The sequence below is a fragment of the Pelophylax lessonae genome (genome assembly GCF_965119305.1).
Source record: "Pelophylax lessonae genome assembly, chromosome: 2".
Taxonomy (NCBI): Eukaryota; Metazoa; Chordata; class Amphibia; order Anura; family Ranidae; genus Pelophylax; species Pelophylax lessonae.
In genome coordinates this window covers 169,423,009-169,437,558 of record NC_138769.1, presented here as the reverse complement: position 1 = coordinate 169,437,558, position 14,550 = coordinate 169,423,009, and the positions used below count along the sequence as shown (strand labels likewise).

Here is a 14,550-nt window from a genome sequence, read left to right as displayed (position 1 = left end):
CTTTGTAAGCTGTATATTTAAAGCAGATCCAGGAGGCTTCTATATGCTTACACTTAGATAACTTTTCTTTATTTCAGTCAATGTGCTGTATGGTACAAAAACATGTTTGCTTCTGATATGAAATTAACTCCTGTAAATGATTTTCTTTGCTAATGAACTTTTGCTTGCTGCCCATAAGAGTTGCCATACATAATGCGATTTTGTTAGTGATAATCTAAATAAATACTTGTGACTGACAAAAGAATTTGTTATTTGTCACAAATATATTCAGGCATGCTTGAAAATCAGCCCTGACTGATTGTTTGCTTTTCACATATAAAGGTAGAATAACCCTGCACTATAAGTGTGCCCTTATGATTTTTTTTATACAGTTTAATGTAGATAAGAAACCATTTCAGTACATAAGGGGTAATTGAAAATTACTCCAACAAATGTGATTACAATAAAGCCCGAGGCAGCCCTGGACAAAATAATTACTTCCAAACCTACTAGATTGGACAATAGTTGTCTAATAGGTCTTGTTATTTTAAAATAAATCATTAAAAATAAATGTGTTTTATTTATGAGTAGTAATGAACCAAATGTACCTGAAAAATGAAAAAAGCTAAATTTAATTGAAAAACATGCCTGAACCTGCCTCTGAAGTGACACATCTGTATGATGTATACAATGTACCTCAGCAAAACTGAAATTTGCATTTCTTTCCATTTGTAAAAAAAAATGCAGCCAGGGATTCTATACCAGACCCTTTTCCTAGATGAGAGGACCCCACAAAAAATAACTAGCATGGGGTTCCCCTCCAATTCATACCAGGACCTTCAGGACTAGAGATGTAGATTTTCCAGAAATTTTGAAGCCATGAGAATTTTTTTTTTCTGGAAAAAAATGATATTTTCAGAATAAAATTGAAACTAAAATCAGTGTAGACTAGTTTTACAAATTGAAAGTCATTTTGTTACACTGGGAAGGTGAAATGTAGTGTATGTAGTGTATGTAGTGTATGTAGTGTATATAGAAGTATTATGCTGAAATAAAAATTCAGCAAATAAACTAAACTTGCCTAGACTGAGAACTCTGGAAGTAAAAGCTACTTGCATTTTCATTATGGTTCTTACCTTTTTTTTTTTTTTTAAATACATTTTATTAACCAATAAAAAGGTACATTTAGAGCATTCTGTGATCAACAATTTTGTAATAATTATAATAATCGCAGAAAAAGCCGTGAAATCTCAACAGATTAGGAGCATTTAGTCAAGAACAAACATGGAAACATTCTAGAATCCTAGTTGGATGGATCTATGCTTGTAACCCATTGAGGTGGGCAGAAGTACAACAAATTAAAATGGGGGGGGGGGGAGTGAATGGGAGGAGGGAGGGGAGGAGGGGGGGGTTAAAAGAAGGCATGAATCTACCACCTACAGTAGATGACCTTTAGCCAGTGATTGCATATGAGAAGTATCCGTTGAGCGGATTGGAGTCTGTATCACCGGGTAAAGAGGTGAGAAAGTCCTGCCATTTGTGAAAGAAGCGATCTGACGATGACTTGTGATTGAAGTCTGTGTTAATTTGGTCTTTGGTTAAAAGGCTGTGAAGAAGATCTCGTTTCACCTGGGTAATGGATGGACAGGTCTGGGATATCCAGTTGGCGAGGATGGCTCTCCTAGCCACCAAAAGGCAGGTCAAAATCCAGGTGCGAGGATGAGGATACGGTCGGGTATTCCATACTTGGAGTTGTTTGTCCCAATAGCCAAATATAAGCAAAAGTGGGTCCTTAGGGAGCTGAAGAAGAGTGATCCCATTAATAAAGGAAAGCACTTTGTCCCAAAACGTAGAAATGAAAGTGCAAGACCCAAATCTGTGTTTCAGGGTAGGTCTGTCTGCGGTACATAGCGGACAGGTACTGGATCGGGGGTTGTCTTTGTTGGAGAGGAATGGGGTTTCTCTCAAAATTTAATTTAGCGTTATCTGAAGAGCTTTATTATAACGTTGGAAGATCTTTGTCACAATATCCACTGACAAAAAGTCTTTGGTCCTGTTGGCCGTCAATGAAGATGCCCGATGTATGGAGATTTGACGAAGAAAAGGTTTGTATATGTCAGAGATACTATATCTCCACGTTGCCAGAAGGGGATCTGTCAAAGGGTCACGGAATCTCCATGTGGTGTCCTTGCCAGTGGATTGAAGGAAACTATAGCATTGGAGCAAGAAAAATACATGAGAACCCGGGAGATTAAATTGAGCCAAGTTAACCTGAGGTGAGCGCTGCAAGCCTAAATCGAGGTCACAAAGGTCTGAGAAATATAATAGGCCATTTTGGTTCCAAAGGCTGAACACTGGGGAGTCTAGTCAAGGCGTAAAGTTCATATTTCCTACCATAGGTAAATATTTAGAAACAGAGAGGGGGAGCCGCAAGCATTTTCTAATTTCTCTCCAGGCTATTACTGTATCCCTTAGTAGTATATTATGTTGGAGCTGCGGAGGTATGGTTTTCCCTTAGTGTGCAACAAAACTGCCAATGATAGAGGATGGGACATCTGCAATAGGGATGATCGAACTTTTCAAAAGTTCGGTTCGACCAGAACACCCGAACTTCACGAAAGTTCGGTTCGGATTTCAGAACCCCATTGAAATCAATGGGACCCGAACTTCTGTAATCAAAAAACACCATTTTTAAGCCCTAAAACCCAATAAATGCCCCTAAAAAGTGCCTAGGGTTCTGGGTCATGCCCCAGGGACTATTAATCACACAAAAAAAAGTTCTTAAAAATTGTCGTTTTTGATAGATAGCCAATTATTGAAAAAATTAAAAAAAAAAAAAAAAAAGAGATTTCTTTGGATTTAGTGTCTGGGGGGTCTAAAAGTTGTACCTGTGAAGTTTCAGCTCTGTAGCATGTCCAGAACCAGAATTACAGCATACCAAACCTTCAAAAATGACTTTTTTGCTTAACCGCACCTTTCTTTTGCTCCTAATCAACGGCTCAGCCAATGTGTATGATGGGGACATAATGCAGTGCACTGGGAACAAGATTAGAGGTTTTTTTGGAAAAAGGTGCTGTCTCTTTAAATGTGCATATAATTAACGGGTGTATTTCCACAATGGGGCTTTTATTACCAAATGTTTCAAGAAGTCCAAAGATGTATGTAATTGCACTTTATTTCATGTAAAATGGTGTTTGGTGCACTTTAACTTGAAATCTCACAAGAAACAGACATATATGCACGGATACATTGAGGGTTAGGGGTAGGGGCCACAATGTAGTGCAGAGTGAACAAGATTAGAGATGTTTTGGATGAATACTGTTGTCTCTTGACTTTGAATAGAAGTAAAGGATGCTTAAAAATTGGGCATTTGGTGGTGCGGACGATGCCTTGACACCATATCCCTATGAAAGTGCTGGTAATGAAAGCAATAATTGCCTTTGTAAGGAAAAAAATTACAATGATATGCATCTGTGTGACAGGTGCGCAAAAATTGTTGTTTGGGTGTTGGCGGAGCCATACCACTGTAAGCCCAAAGAGCTGGTGTTGAAGAAGGCGTAAAAATTATGAAGGTGTGCACCTGTGGAACAGGTGCGCAAACATGGTAGTTTTGGTGTTGGCGGAGCCTCCCCACCATAACCCCAAAGAGCTGGCTTTGAAGGAGGCCCAAAAATTGTAAAGGTGTGCACCTGTGGAACAGGTTCGCAAACATGGTAGTTTTTGTTTAGCATAGCCTCCCCACCTTAACCCCAAAGAGCTGGTGTTGAAGGAGGCCCAAAAATTGTAAAGGTGTGCACCTGTGGAACAGGTTCGCAAACATGGTAGTTTTTGTTTAGCATAGCCTCCCCACCTTAACCCCAAAGAGCTGGTGTTGAAGGAGGCCCAAAAATTGTAAAGGTGTGCACCTGTGGAACAGGTTCGCAAACATGGTAGTTTTTGTTTAGCATAGCCTCCCCACCTTAACCCCAAAGAGCTGGTGTTGAAGGAGGCCCAAAAATTGTAAAGGTGTGCACCTGTGGAACAGGTTCGCAAACATGGTAGTTTTTGTTTAGCATAGCCTCCCCACCTTAACCCCAAAGAGCTGGTGTTGAAGGAGGCCCAAAAATTGTAAAGGTGTGCACCTGTGGAACAGGTGCGCAAACATTGTCGTTTTTGTTTTAGCATAGCCTCCCCACCTTAACCCCAAAGAGCTGGTGTTGAAGGAGGCCCAAAAATTGTAAAGGTGTGCACCTGTGGAACAGGTTCGCAAACATGGTAGTTTTTGTTTAGCATAGCCTCCCCACCTTAACCCCAAAGAGCTGGTGTTGAAGGAGGCCCAAAAATTGTAAAGGTGTGCACCTGTGGAACAGGTGCGCAAACATTGTCGTTTTTGTTTTAGCATAGCCTCCCCACCTTAACCCCAAAGAGCTGGTGTTGAAGGAGGCCCAAAAATTGTAAAGGTGTGCACCTGTGGAACAGGTTCGCAAACATGGTAGTTTTTGTTTAGCATAGCCTCCCCACCTTAACCCCAAAGAGCTGGTGTTGAAGGAGGCCCAAAAATTGTAAAGGTGTGCACCTGTGGAACAGGTGCGCAAACATTGTCGTTTTTGTTTAGCATAGCCTCCCCACCTTAACCCCAAAGAGCTGGTGTTGAAGGAGGCCCAAAAATTGTAAAGGTGTGCACCTGTGGAACAGGTGCGCAAACATTGTCGTTTTTGTTTTAGCATAGCCTCCCCACCTTAACCCCAAAGAGCTGGCGTTGAAGGAGGCCCAAAAATTGTAAAGGTGTGCACCTGTGGAACAGGTGCGCAAACATTGTCGTTTTTGTTTTAGCATAGCCTCCCCACCTTAACCCCAAAGAGCTGGTGTTGAAGGAGGCCCAAAAATTGTAAAGGTGTGCACCTGTGGAACAGGTGCGCAAACATTGTCGTTTTTGTTTTAGCATAGCCTCCCCACCTTAACCCCAAAGAGCTGGTGTTGAAGGAGGCCCAAAAATTGTAAAGGTGTGCACCTGTGGAACAGGTGCGCAAACATTGTCGTTTTTGTTTTAGCATAGCCTCCCCACCTTAACCCCAAAGAGCTGGTGTTGAAGGAGGCCCAAAAATTGTAAAGGTGTGCACCTGTGGAACAGGTGCGCAAACATTGTCGTTTTTGTTTTAGCATAGCCTCCCCACCTTAACCCCAAAGAGCTGGTGTTGAAGGAGGCCCAAAAATTGTAAAGGTGTGCACCTGTGGAACAGGTGCGCAAACATTGTCGTTTTTGTCATAACCAAAATGAGGTTCTGTGAACGTAAAGAGAATGAGAGGAGGGTTTGAGGGTGGCACCATGGTCCAGGCTTAAACTGAGGCTCAACTGCCACATCACAACGATAGCCTAGTCTACAAGGTCTGCATCAGGTGCATCAAAGCTTGATATCCACGACTGATTCATCTTAATGAATGTCAAACGGTCGACTGAGTCGGTGGAGAGTCTAGTTCGATGGTCTGTGACGAATCCTCCTGCTGCGCTGAATGCCCGTTCCGATAGGACACTGGAAGCAGGGCAGGCCAACAACTCCATGGCATACTGGGCCAGTTCTGGCCAGTGGTCTAATCTTAAGACCCAGTATGCCAGTGGATCGGATTCGTCACATGAAAAGCCCTCTGTGTCACTTTGTGCCCTCACGTAATCGTCCACCATGTGATGCAGACGCTGTCGATGCGATGTGGCAGCTGAGAGGCCTGGGCGGTGAGGACTAAAAAAAGACCGAAAGGCATCCGTCAACCGCACGCCTTCTCCAACGCTCCTCTCGTGACCACCAGTAGAATCCATGGTAGGTTGTCCCCGCCCCTGCACCCTACGGGAGTCGGGGAACATGTTCACCAGATTCCTCTTGAGACTGTCCTCAAGGGATTTGATCCTGTGGACTCTATGGGTGGATGGGAAAAGCTCCGAGACTTTACACTTGTACCGGGGGTCAAGTAGGGTGGCCAACCAATAGTGGTTAGTCTCTTTAATGGCCTTGATTCTGGGGTCCTTTCGCAGGCTCTGGAGCATGATGTTTCCCATGCGTCGCAAATTAGCGAAGGCCTGAGAAGCTGACTCCTCGGGGTCACTCATAACAACATTATCTTAAACGGGCTCCTCCTCCTCCCAGCCACGTACTACTCCAAAGTGTCCCGAGGGAGTCAAACTAGGCCTTGCAGATTGCCGCATGTCTTCCTCCTCCTCCTCCTCAAACCCTGCAAAAGTTCCCGCAGAATCGTCCTCCTCCTCCTCTTCCACCCCTGGATCCTGCTCGGGCCTCTGGGAGCTAGGCATAATGGGGTCAGGATTCTCAGGATAAAGGGGGCCTTGAGAGGCAAGGAAGTCCTCCTCTTCCTCCTGCTGCTCTGCCTCCAGTGCCCTGTCCATAATGCCACGCAGAGTGTGCTCCAACAAAAACAGTACCGGTAGGGTGTCACTGATGCATGCGCTGTCCCGGCTGACCATCCTTGTGGCCTCCTCAAATGGCGAGAGGACAGCGCATGCATCCTTAATCAAAAGCCACTGCCGTGGTGAAAAGAAGCCCAGGCGCGCAGAGCCAGTGCTGGTGCCGTACTCGCATAGGTATTCATTGAGGGCCCTCTGCTGCGTGTACAGGCGCTGCAGCATAGCCAAGGTGGAGTTCCAGCGGGTGGGCATGTCACAGATGAGGCGGTGTACCGGCAGGTGAAACTCGCGCTGCACTTCGGCCAAACGTGCAGTGGCACTGTACGACCGCCTGAAGTGACTGCACACCCTTCTTGCCATCCTTAGCACATCCTGCATTCCCGGGTACGAGTTCAAAAACCGCTGTACCACGAGATTCAGGACATGCGCCAGGCATGGCACATGGGTTAACTTTCCCTGACGAAGGGCGGCCAGGAGGTTTGACCCATTATCAGTAACCACCATCCCTGGCTGCAGCTGGCGTGGTGTCAACCACCTCTGGGCCTGTGCCTGCAGAGCCCCAAGAATCTGAGGGGCAGTGTGCTGCCTGTCCCCTAGACACACAAGCTGCAGCACTGCGTGACACCTTTTGGCCTGAGACATAGAATAGCCCTTTGAACGTTTACGTGGTATCTCATCATATTCAAAGGACCATTCTGCAGAGGAGGGCATGGAGGAGGTAGAGGAGGAGGAGCAGGAGGGGGTAGAAGTGATCGATCTACCCGGATCAGCGACACCACCAGCTGTTTGCAGACGTGGGGGCAACACTGGCTGCAGCACCGAGCCCTGGCTACAATCCCTTCCACTGGCAAGCAGTGTCACCCAGTGAGCAGTGACAGAAATGTACCGTCCCTGCCCATGTTTGCTTGACCAAGTGTCAGCCGTCAAGTGTATCTTACGGCTGACTGACTTGGCCAGGGATGACACTACATTGCCTTCCACATGTTGGTATAGGGATGGCAGGGCCTTACGGGAAAAGTAATGCCGACTTGGCACCTGCCACTGTGGAACTGCACATTTTGCGAAGTCACGGAAGGGAGCAGACTCTACCAGGTTAAATGGTAATAGTTGCAGAGCCAGTAGTTTAGCCAAACTACTGTTTAGACGCTGGGCATGTGGGTGGCGGGGAGTATACATTTTTTTTCGTTCCAGCATGTGTGGAATCGAAATTTGGCGTCTAGATGATACAGCTGGTGGTGTGCTGGAGGTAGATGCGACACTGCCTGCTATATCATCATCCCTGCCAGTGGAGGCTGCCAACAGGTGACGAGTGACTATAGCAGGGCCAGGAACAGACTGATGTGCAGGTGGAGCAGGTGGAGCAGATGGAGCATGAGGAGGAGCGCGAGGAGAACTAGGAGGCCGACTGACCAATCTTTGGCCCTTTTGTGGGTTCTTTAAATGCTCCTGCCAACGGGCCGAGTGGTGGGTTGTCAAATGCCTGTTTAGGCAGCTTGTACCCAGGTGGTTGACATTTTTGCCACGTTTTATACCCTTCTTACAAATCTTGCAGATCGCAACTGTTTTATCTGCATGGGATGTCTCAAAAAAGGCCCAGCAAGATGAGGTGTGTATAGTGGCCCGGGAGACAACAGGTGCAGCCTTAGATGGAGTAGGCCGTCTGCTCTCCCCTCTTGCTTGCTCTGCCTCCTCCTCAACCTCAGACCCAACATCTGACTCCATCAAAGACTGAGCATCAGGCCTGGCCTGGGAGACAACAGGTGCGGCCTTAGATGGAGCGGGCCGTCTGCTCTCCCCTCTTGTTTGCTCTGCCTCCTCCTCAACCTCAGACCCAACATCTGATTCTATCAAAGACTGAGCATCAGGCCTGGCCTGGGAGACAACAGGTGCGGCCTTAGATGGAGCGGGCCGTCTGCTCTCCCCTCTTGTTTGCTCTGCCTCCTCCTCAAACTCAGACCCAACATCAGACTCCATAAAGGACTGAGCATCAGGCTGGAGTAGATGGCCGACACTGTGGTCAAACAGCTCAGCTGACTCCTCTGCCATGTCTGAAATTGGGTCTAAGGGAGGACATGAGGTGGACATGGACTCATCTGTATTTGTTCTGACAACTGCAGAAGACTGACCACTTTTCTCTGCCTGGGTCACTGTAGTTGCAGATGATGCCGATGATGAGGGTTTGTTCATATAGTCCACCACCTCCTGTACATACTGTGGACGTATAGCTTAGCCACTGCCGGAGAACAATCCAAATGGTGGCCTGGCTGAGGACTGACCACCACGTCCACCCCTGCCTCTAGACACCCTAGAAGCTGTGCCCCTTTCCGCAGCAGGGCCACGTATGCCTTTTCTTGGTCTACCAGGCATATTTGTCACTGATGCGTTGGCAACTGTGTGCGGTGAAAAACGCACACTGCTATGCGACCCACAGTTGTCGCTGGATACAGCACAGCAGTTGCGGTTCACGCACAGTAGCAAAGCCTTTTGCACAGTGGACCTAACGCTTTGAACAACAGGCGTTAGGTTGTCACTGATGCGTTGGCAACTGTGTGCGGTGAAAAACGCACACTGCTATGCGACCCACAGTTGTCGCTGGATACAGCACAGCAGTTGCGTGTCACGCACAGTTGCAAAGGCTTTTGTACAGTGCACCTAACGCTTTGAACAACAGGCGTTAAGTTGTCACTGATGCGTTGGCAACTGTGTGCGGTGAAAAACGCACACTGCTATGCGACCCACAGTTGTCACTGGATACAGCACAGCAGTTGCGGTTCACGCACAGTAGCAAAGCCTTTTGCACAGTGGACCTAACGCTTTGAACAACAGGCGTTAGGTTGTCACTGATGCGTTGGCAACTGTGTGCGGTGAAAAACGCACACTGCTATGCGACCCACAGTTGTCGCTGGATACAGCACAGCAGTTGCGTGTCACGCACAGTTGCAAAGGCTTTTGTACAGTGCACCTAACGCTTTGAACAACAGGCGTTAAGTTGTCACTGATGCGTTGGCAACTGTGTGCGGTGAAAAACGCACACTGCTATGCGACCCACAGTTGTCGCTGGATACAGCACAGCAGTTGCGGTTCACGCACAGTAGCAAAGCCTTTTGCACAGTGGACCTAACGCTTTGAACAACAGGCGTTAGGTTGTCACTGATGCGTTGGCAACTGTGTGCGGTGAAAAACGCACACTGCTATGCGACCCACAGTTGTCGCTGGATACAGCACAGCAGTTCCGTGTCACGCACAGTTGCAAAGGCTTTTGTACAGTGCACCTAACGCTTTGAACAACAGGCGTTAAGTTGTCACTGTATTTTGCTGCCTAGCAAGCACGTATACCTGCTGTGATACAGCAGCACTGTGCCACGTGCTCACTAAACAGAACCCTCACACTTTCCCTACAGAAACTAAATTTTCAAATCTAACTAATGTAGTACAAAGTTCCCTAACTACACTAGATATCCCTTTCCACTAAATAGAAAGCTCCATACAGCAGAAGACTGACACTGTCCCTTAAGTTTTTTTTTTTTTTTTTTAACTCTAAGAACCAGCACAATCGCTGTATCTAACTACACTGGCTGTAAGCTAAATACAATTCTGCTATATGGAGCTTTAGAACCACTCGATATGTAGGAAATGTAGTGTAGCAAGCAGGAGTCAGACAGAACTGCTTCAACTCTCTTCAACAGGCTCTGGATAACTGTGCTAGGGGTTAGGCGGGGCCATCTTATATAGTGTGGGGCGTATTCACTCCTGATTGGCCTCTGGTCCCCGTAGTCACTCCAATCACGTTCCTAGGAGACTCCTGCCCCCTCATTGGCTTTTGCAGACGTTTCTGGGCCAATCACGGGCTTTTAAAGCCCAGTTCCTGTCCCAGTGCATTTTGGGCGGTTCTGGTGGCCGAATACCGAACTTTTGCCGCAAAAAGTTCGGTATTCGGCCGAATATCGAACATCCAATGTTCGGGTCGAACCGATGGTCGACCCGAACCGTTCGATCATCCCTAATCTGCAATTCCAAATCATAGGTAGAGAAGTGTGAAGATTTAAATAACCAGTCCAAAGCTATTCTGAGTAAGCAGGCCAAGTTATAAAATCTAACATCAGGGAGATTTATGCCTCCCTCACCCCTGGGAAGACAAAGTTTCTTCAGTGATATGCGTGGTCGCTTTCCCTTCCAAATAAATTTGGAGATGGCTCTATTGAGCAGCTGGGTGTCTTTGTGCTTAATCAATAGGGGAATTGTTTGTAGTGGGTATAGAAGTCGGGCAAAGCTTACCATTTTAACTAGGTGGCATCTTCCCAAAGGCGAGAGCGGCAGATCCATCCAACTGTCCATTTCCTGACACAGCTTATTAAAAAGTGGAGGATAGTTTAGAGCAGTGGTCCTCAACCCTAGCCTACAGTGCCCACTAACAGGCCAGGTTTGCAAGATAACTGAAATACATCCCAGGTGATATCATTTGCTGCTCAGTGATTGCAGTACTCTAGTCTGCATCTCCCCAAGGTAATACCTAAAATCTGGCCTGTTAGTGGGCCCTGTAGGCCAGGATTGAGGACCACTGGTTTAGAGTATCAATGGAGAAAGGAGTCTTACCTATGTTAATTCCCAAGTATGTGACGTACGAGGAGGCCAGGGTAAAGGGAGAGTCTATTGCCCAGCCAGGTCTGGATATGTGGCCAAGAGGAAGGATTTTTCACTTAGCGTAATTGATCCGGAGACTCGAACTTAGTTTAAACCTATCAAATGTTGAAATGATTGTGTGCATGTCAGTAGAGGGGTTTTCAGTAAAAATCAGAATATCATCTGCAAACAGGGAGATACGAAGTTCCCCAGAGCCAATCAAAATCCCATGCAACGGAGCCACCTCCAAGAAGTATCTTGAAAGAGGCTCCAGGGCTAAATTAAAGAGTAGTGGAGACAGGGGGGCATCCCTGTCTTGTGTCGAAGTTCACTTTATCGAAAGCCTTTTCCGCGTCCAGGGTTACGATGGCTAGATCTCTCCATGGGTGCACCCTGGCTTGGTCTAGGGCCAAAAGAACTTTTCGTATATTAGATGCGGCCGATCTGCCTTTGGTGAAGCCCGATTGTGCCGGGTGTATCAAGGAGGGCAAGAGGAAAGTCTTCCTCTTTTTAGCCACCTCGAATGAGTAGTCGGCAAAGATCAGGATTTTCGTCCCGCCGATCTGGAAGGATTTGGCCCGTCTGAATCTTTGAAGAATAGCTGATTTGTCGGCATAGTTTAAGTATTTGGTATTTGATCAGGCACGGAGCTGTCCGGTCTGACGAGTAGAGCCCAATGCAATGCGCCCATTCAACCACGCAGATTCCCTGTAGGCTCAAAGCCTCTGGGATCTTCGTGGCGAAAAGATCGTGGATGGCGGACGGTGGCATGGATTCCGGCACCCTGATGAACCGCAGATTATTTCTACGAGCCCTGTTTTCTAGATCCTCAAGTTTTTGGAGGATTAATTGATTAGTCTTTTCCTGGGCTTGTTCAGCACTGTGTGATTGATAAATTTCATCCTCAATGCTGGATAAGCGTGTTTCAACCTCTTGTATTCTGTGGGAATGGTCATCCAGCTGCTTTTTTATTTCTTGCATGCCTGCGGTGACAGCCTTTTTGCACTGATTCTGCAATGGTGGGGGAGAGAAGAGCCACTACAGCATGGGCTATACGATCCGTTTGCAGGTCCCCAAGTGGTGGCATTGCGGCAGCTGAGGATGTGCTGGTTTCCATAGGAGGAGTTTCAGAAGCTCCAGGGGAGAGGGCCGAGACCGCGGCCTTGATTAGTTGCAAGCCCGGCAAGGCGCGCGGGCCGCTTTTTTCCAGGAATCTGTCTATGGGGATGTTTTACTGCACTGTGAACATTCCTGGAGTATCCGTGTAGGTGAGGCAGAGTGCCGCGGGATAAAACGAGGTGCCGAATTTACAATCAGTTTTCAGGTCCTGCCGCGGGAGCCGAGGAAGACGCGGCTACAGCATTCGGCGTTGGAACCAGAAGTTGTTCTTATCTTTTTATTCCATGAAGTATTTTTTAAAATCTTTAGTGCACCTTTGGCATGCCAGAATGTGTTTTTCATCCTTGTAGCATCTGGAAAAGAATCTTTCTTCTCACAATGTTTGCAAATTGCAGCTTTGCTCTCAGCAGAAATTGCACTGTAGAAAAGTTTCCAAACTCTAAGTTTATTTTACCATTTTATTGAGAGGAGGTAAAGAAAAAAAATGTACCAGGCTATCAGTGAACATGCTGTGATGGCGGAGAACATAAATACAAAGAAATTATTTAAAGGTTATAAGGATAAACTATTTTTTTCAGACAAATGTAGCCTCTTACTTGCCAGTTAATACCTGAAAGAACAGAAACTATCATCTTCTGTATCCCAGCAATCATCCAACTGTAGGAGGTACAAGATAGAGCGCACATGCAAATTAAACTGGAGCCTTTCCCCTGCAGTGCCTGCTAGTTGCAGAAATTCATATTTCTTTTGAGAACTGCATTGAGAAGTACAATGTTACTTTCATTGTATTCTAGGATTTTCTTGTGTTCAGCTGAGAGAACTTGCAATAATTTACATAAAGTCTCAGAAATCTTTCATTAACAGGTATAGTATCCCAGACTAATAAAAGTGACATGGGTTTGGCAAAGCTATCTGTCTATGTCCGATGGAGATATGTTTTGTAATAATGAATATAAGGCTGTAAATGTACAATAGGTGAGGAGCTACTTGACCAAAAGAAAGAAGGAAGGGAAAGGTAGAAAGAAGAAGAGGAGAAGAGGGGATCCCCAGGAAAGACCAAATTGTTAACGAGACGCGTAGTGCAGTTGAAGTTGTTTACAGCTACCAGGGCAGGAGGACCGTTTCATCAAAGTTCGGTGGTAAACAGTGTTGGATGAAGACATTTTTCTATGTGAAATTATGTTCACATATCTAAAAAGCTAAAATATCCCTATAAAAAGAATAATGAAAATTGATTAGATGCACTTAGTTTATTGAGAGAAATATTTTAAAGTGATTGTAAAGTCTCCTTTATTTTATTTCATACTTACCTCCTCTGAGCAGTTCATTTTGCACAGAGCAGCCCAGATCATCCTCTTCTCAGGTCCCTCATTGCAGCTCCTGGCCCTTCCCTCCTATTGAGTGCCGCCACAGCAAGCAGCTTGCTATGGGGGCACCCGAGCTGAGCTGCAGCTCCGTCTGTCCATTCAGACACAGAGCTGCCATTCGGCCCCACCCCTTCTCTCTCCTGATTGGCTGACTGACTTTGATTGAAAGCCACAGGAGCCAATGGCGCCACTCCTGTGTCTTAGCCAATCAGGAGGGAGAGTCCCAGACAGGCCGAGGGACTCATTGAAATTGTTGAACAGAGATCTGGTTCAGGTGAGTATTAGGGGGTGCTGGGGAGGCTGTTCAAATACCACCAAAACAAATCTCTATTTGAAGGAAGAAAAAGGACAAAAAATGTATTTAGGTACAGGGTCGCACAACCATACAATTGTCAGTTAAAGTAGCTCAGTGCCATATCGAAAAAATGGCCTGGTCATGAATCGGGTAAAAAGTCAAGTGGTTAAAGGCTTTTTGTTTTCCATTACATAGTAATGAAGCAGATCAGGTGCTGCTACTGTATTTAAGCCAAGGTTAATGTCAAATTAACAAATCACACATGCAACATTTGCCAGAAAAATATGCATATGTGTACTGTAATACATCTCCTAAGCAAGGCAATAACAAAGAATTAAGTTTTTTCCATGTCACTTTAAAAGGTGCATTTGAAGGTGGACCCTCTCCCTGTTGTTTTTTAAATTGGTACCTGCCTTCCTTGCCAGTGCCTAGCTCGCAATGCCTCGCATAGAATTCAATAGGGTTTGGATTTAGGTTTGCAGGTTTGGGCTTTACGGTGGATTTGACAAACATCTTGCCAACCAAACCCAGACCCATTTGTTCATCCCTAATCATGACCACTGATATGCACAATCATGATCTAACTCAGTGACTCACTAAGTTGTGATGTAAGGATACAATTCCAGATCATGAACAGTAAAAAAAAAATGAGAAGTGGCAGCTTCCATATTTCTATTCTAATAGGTTCCTTTTAAGGGCATAATTATAAAACTATGTTGTTTGAATTTATGTTGATTTGGTAACAATAAACTGTATGATTTAATATGAAAGCATGCATT

The 14,550-nt window shown here is 45.9% G+C and overlaps 1 protein-coding gene across 1 annotated transcript in view; it reads left to right on the top strand.

The window, feature by feature from the left end:
• Positions 1 to 14,550, top strand: part of PHEX (phosphate regulating endopeptidase X-linked) — a 309,157-nt gene that overhangs the window by 182,911 nt on the left and 111,696 nt on the right. The window lies entirely within an intron of this gene.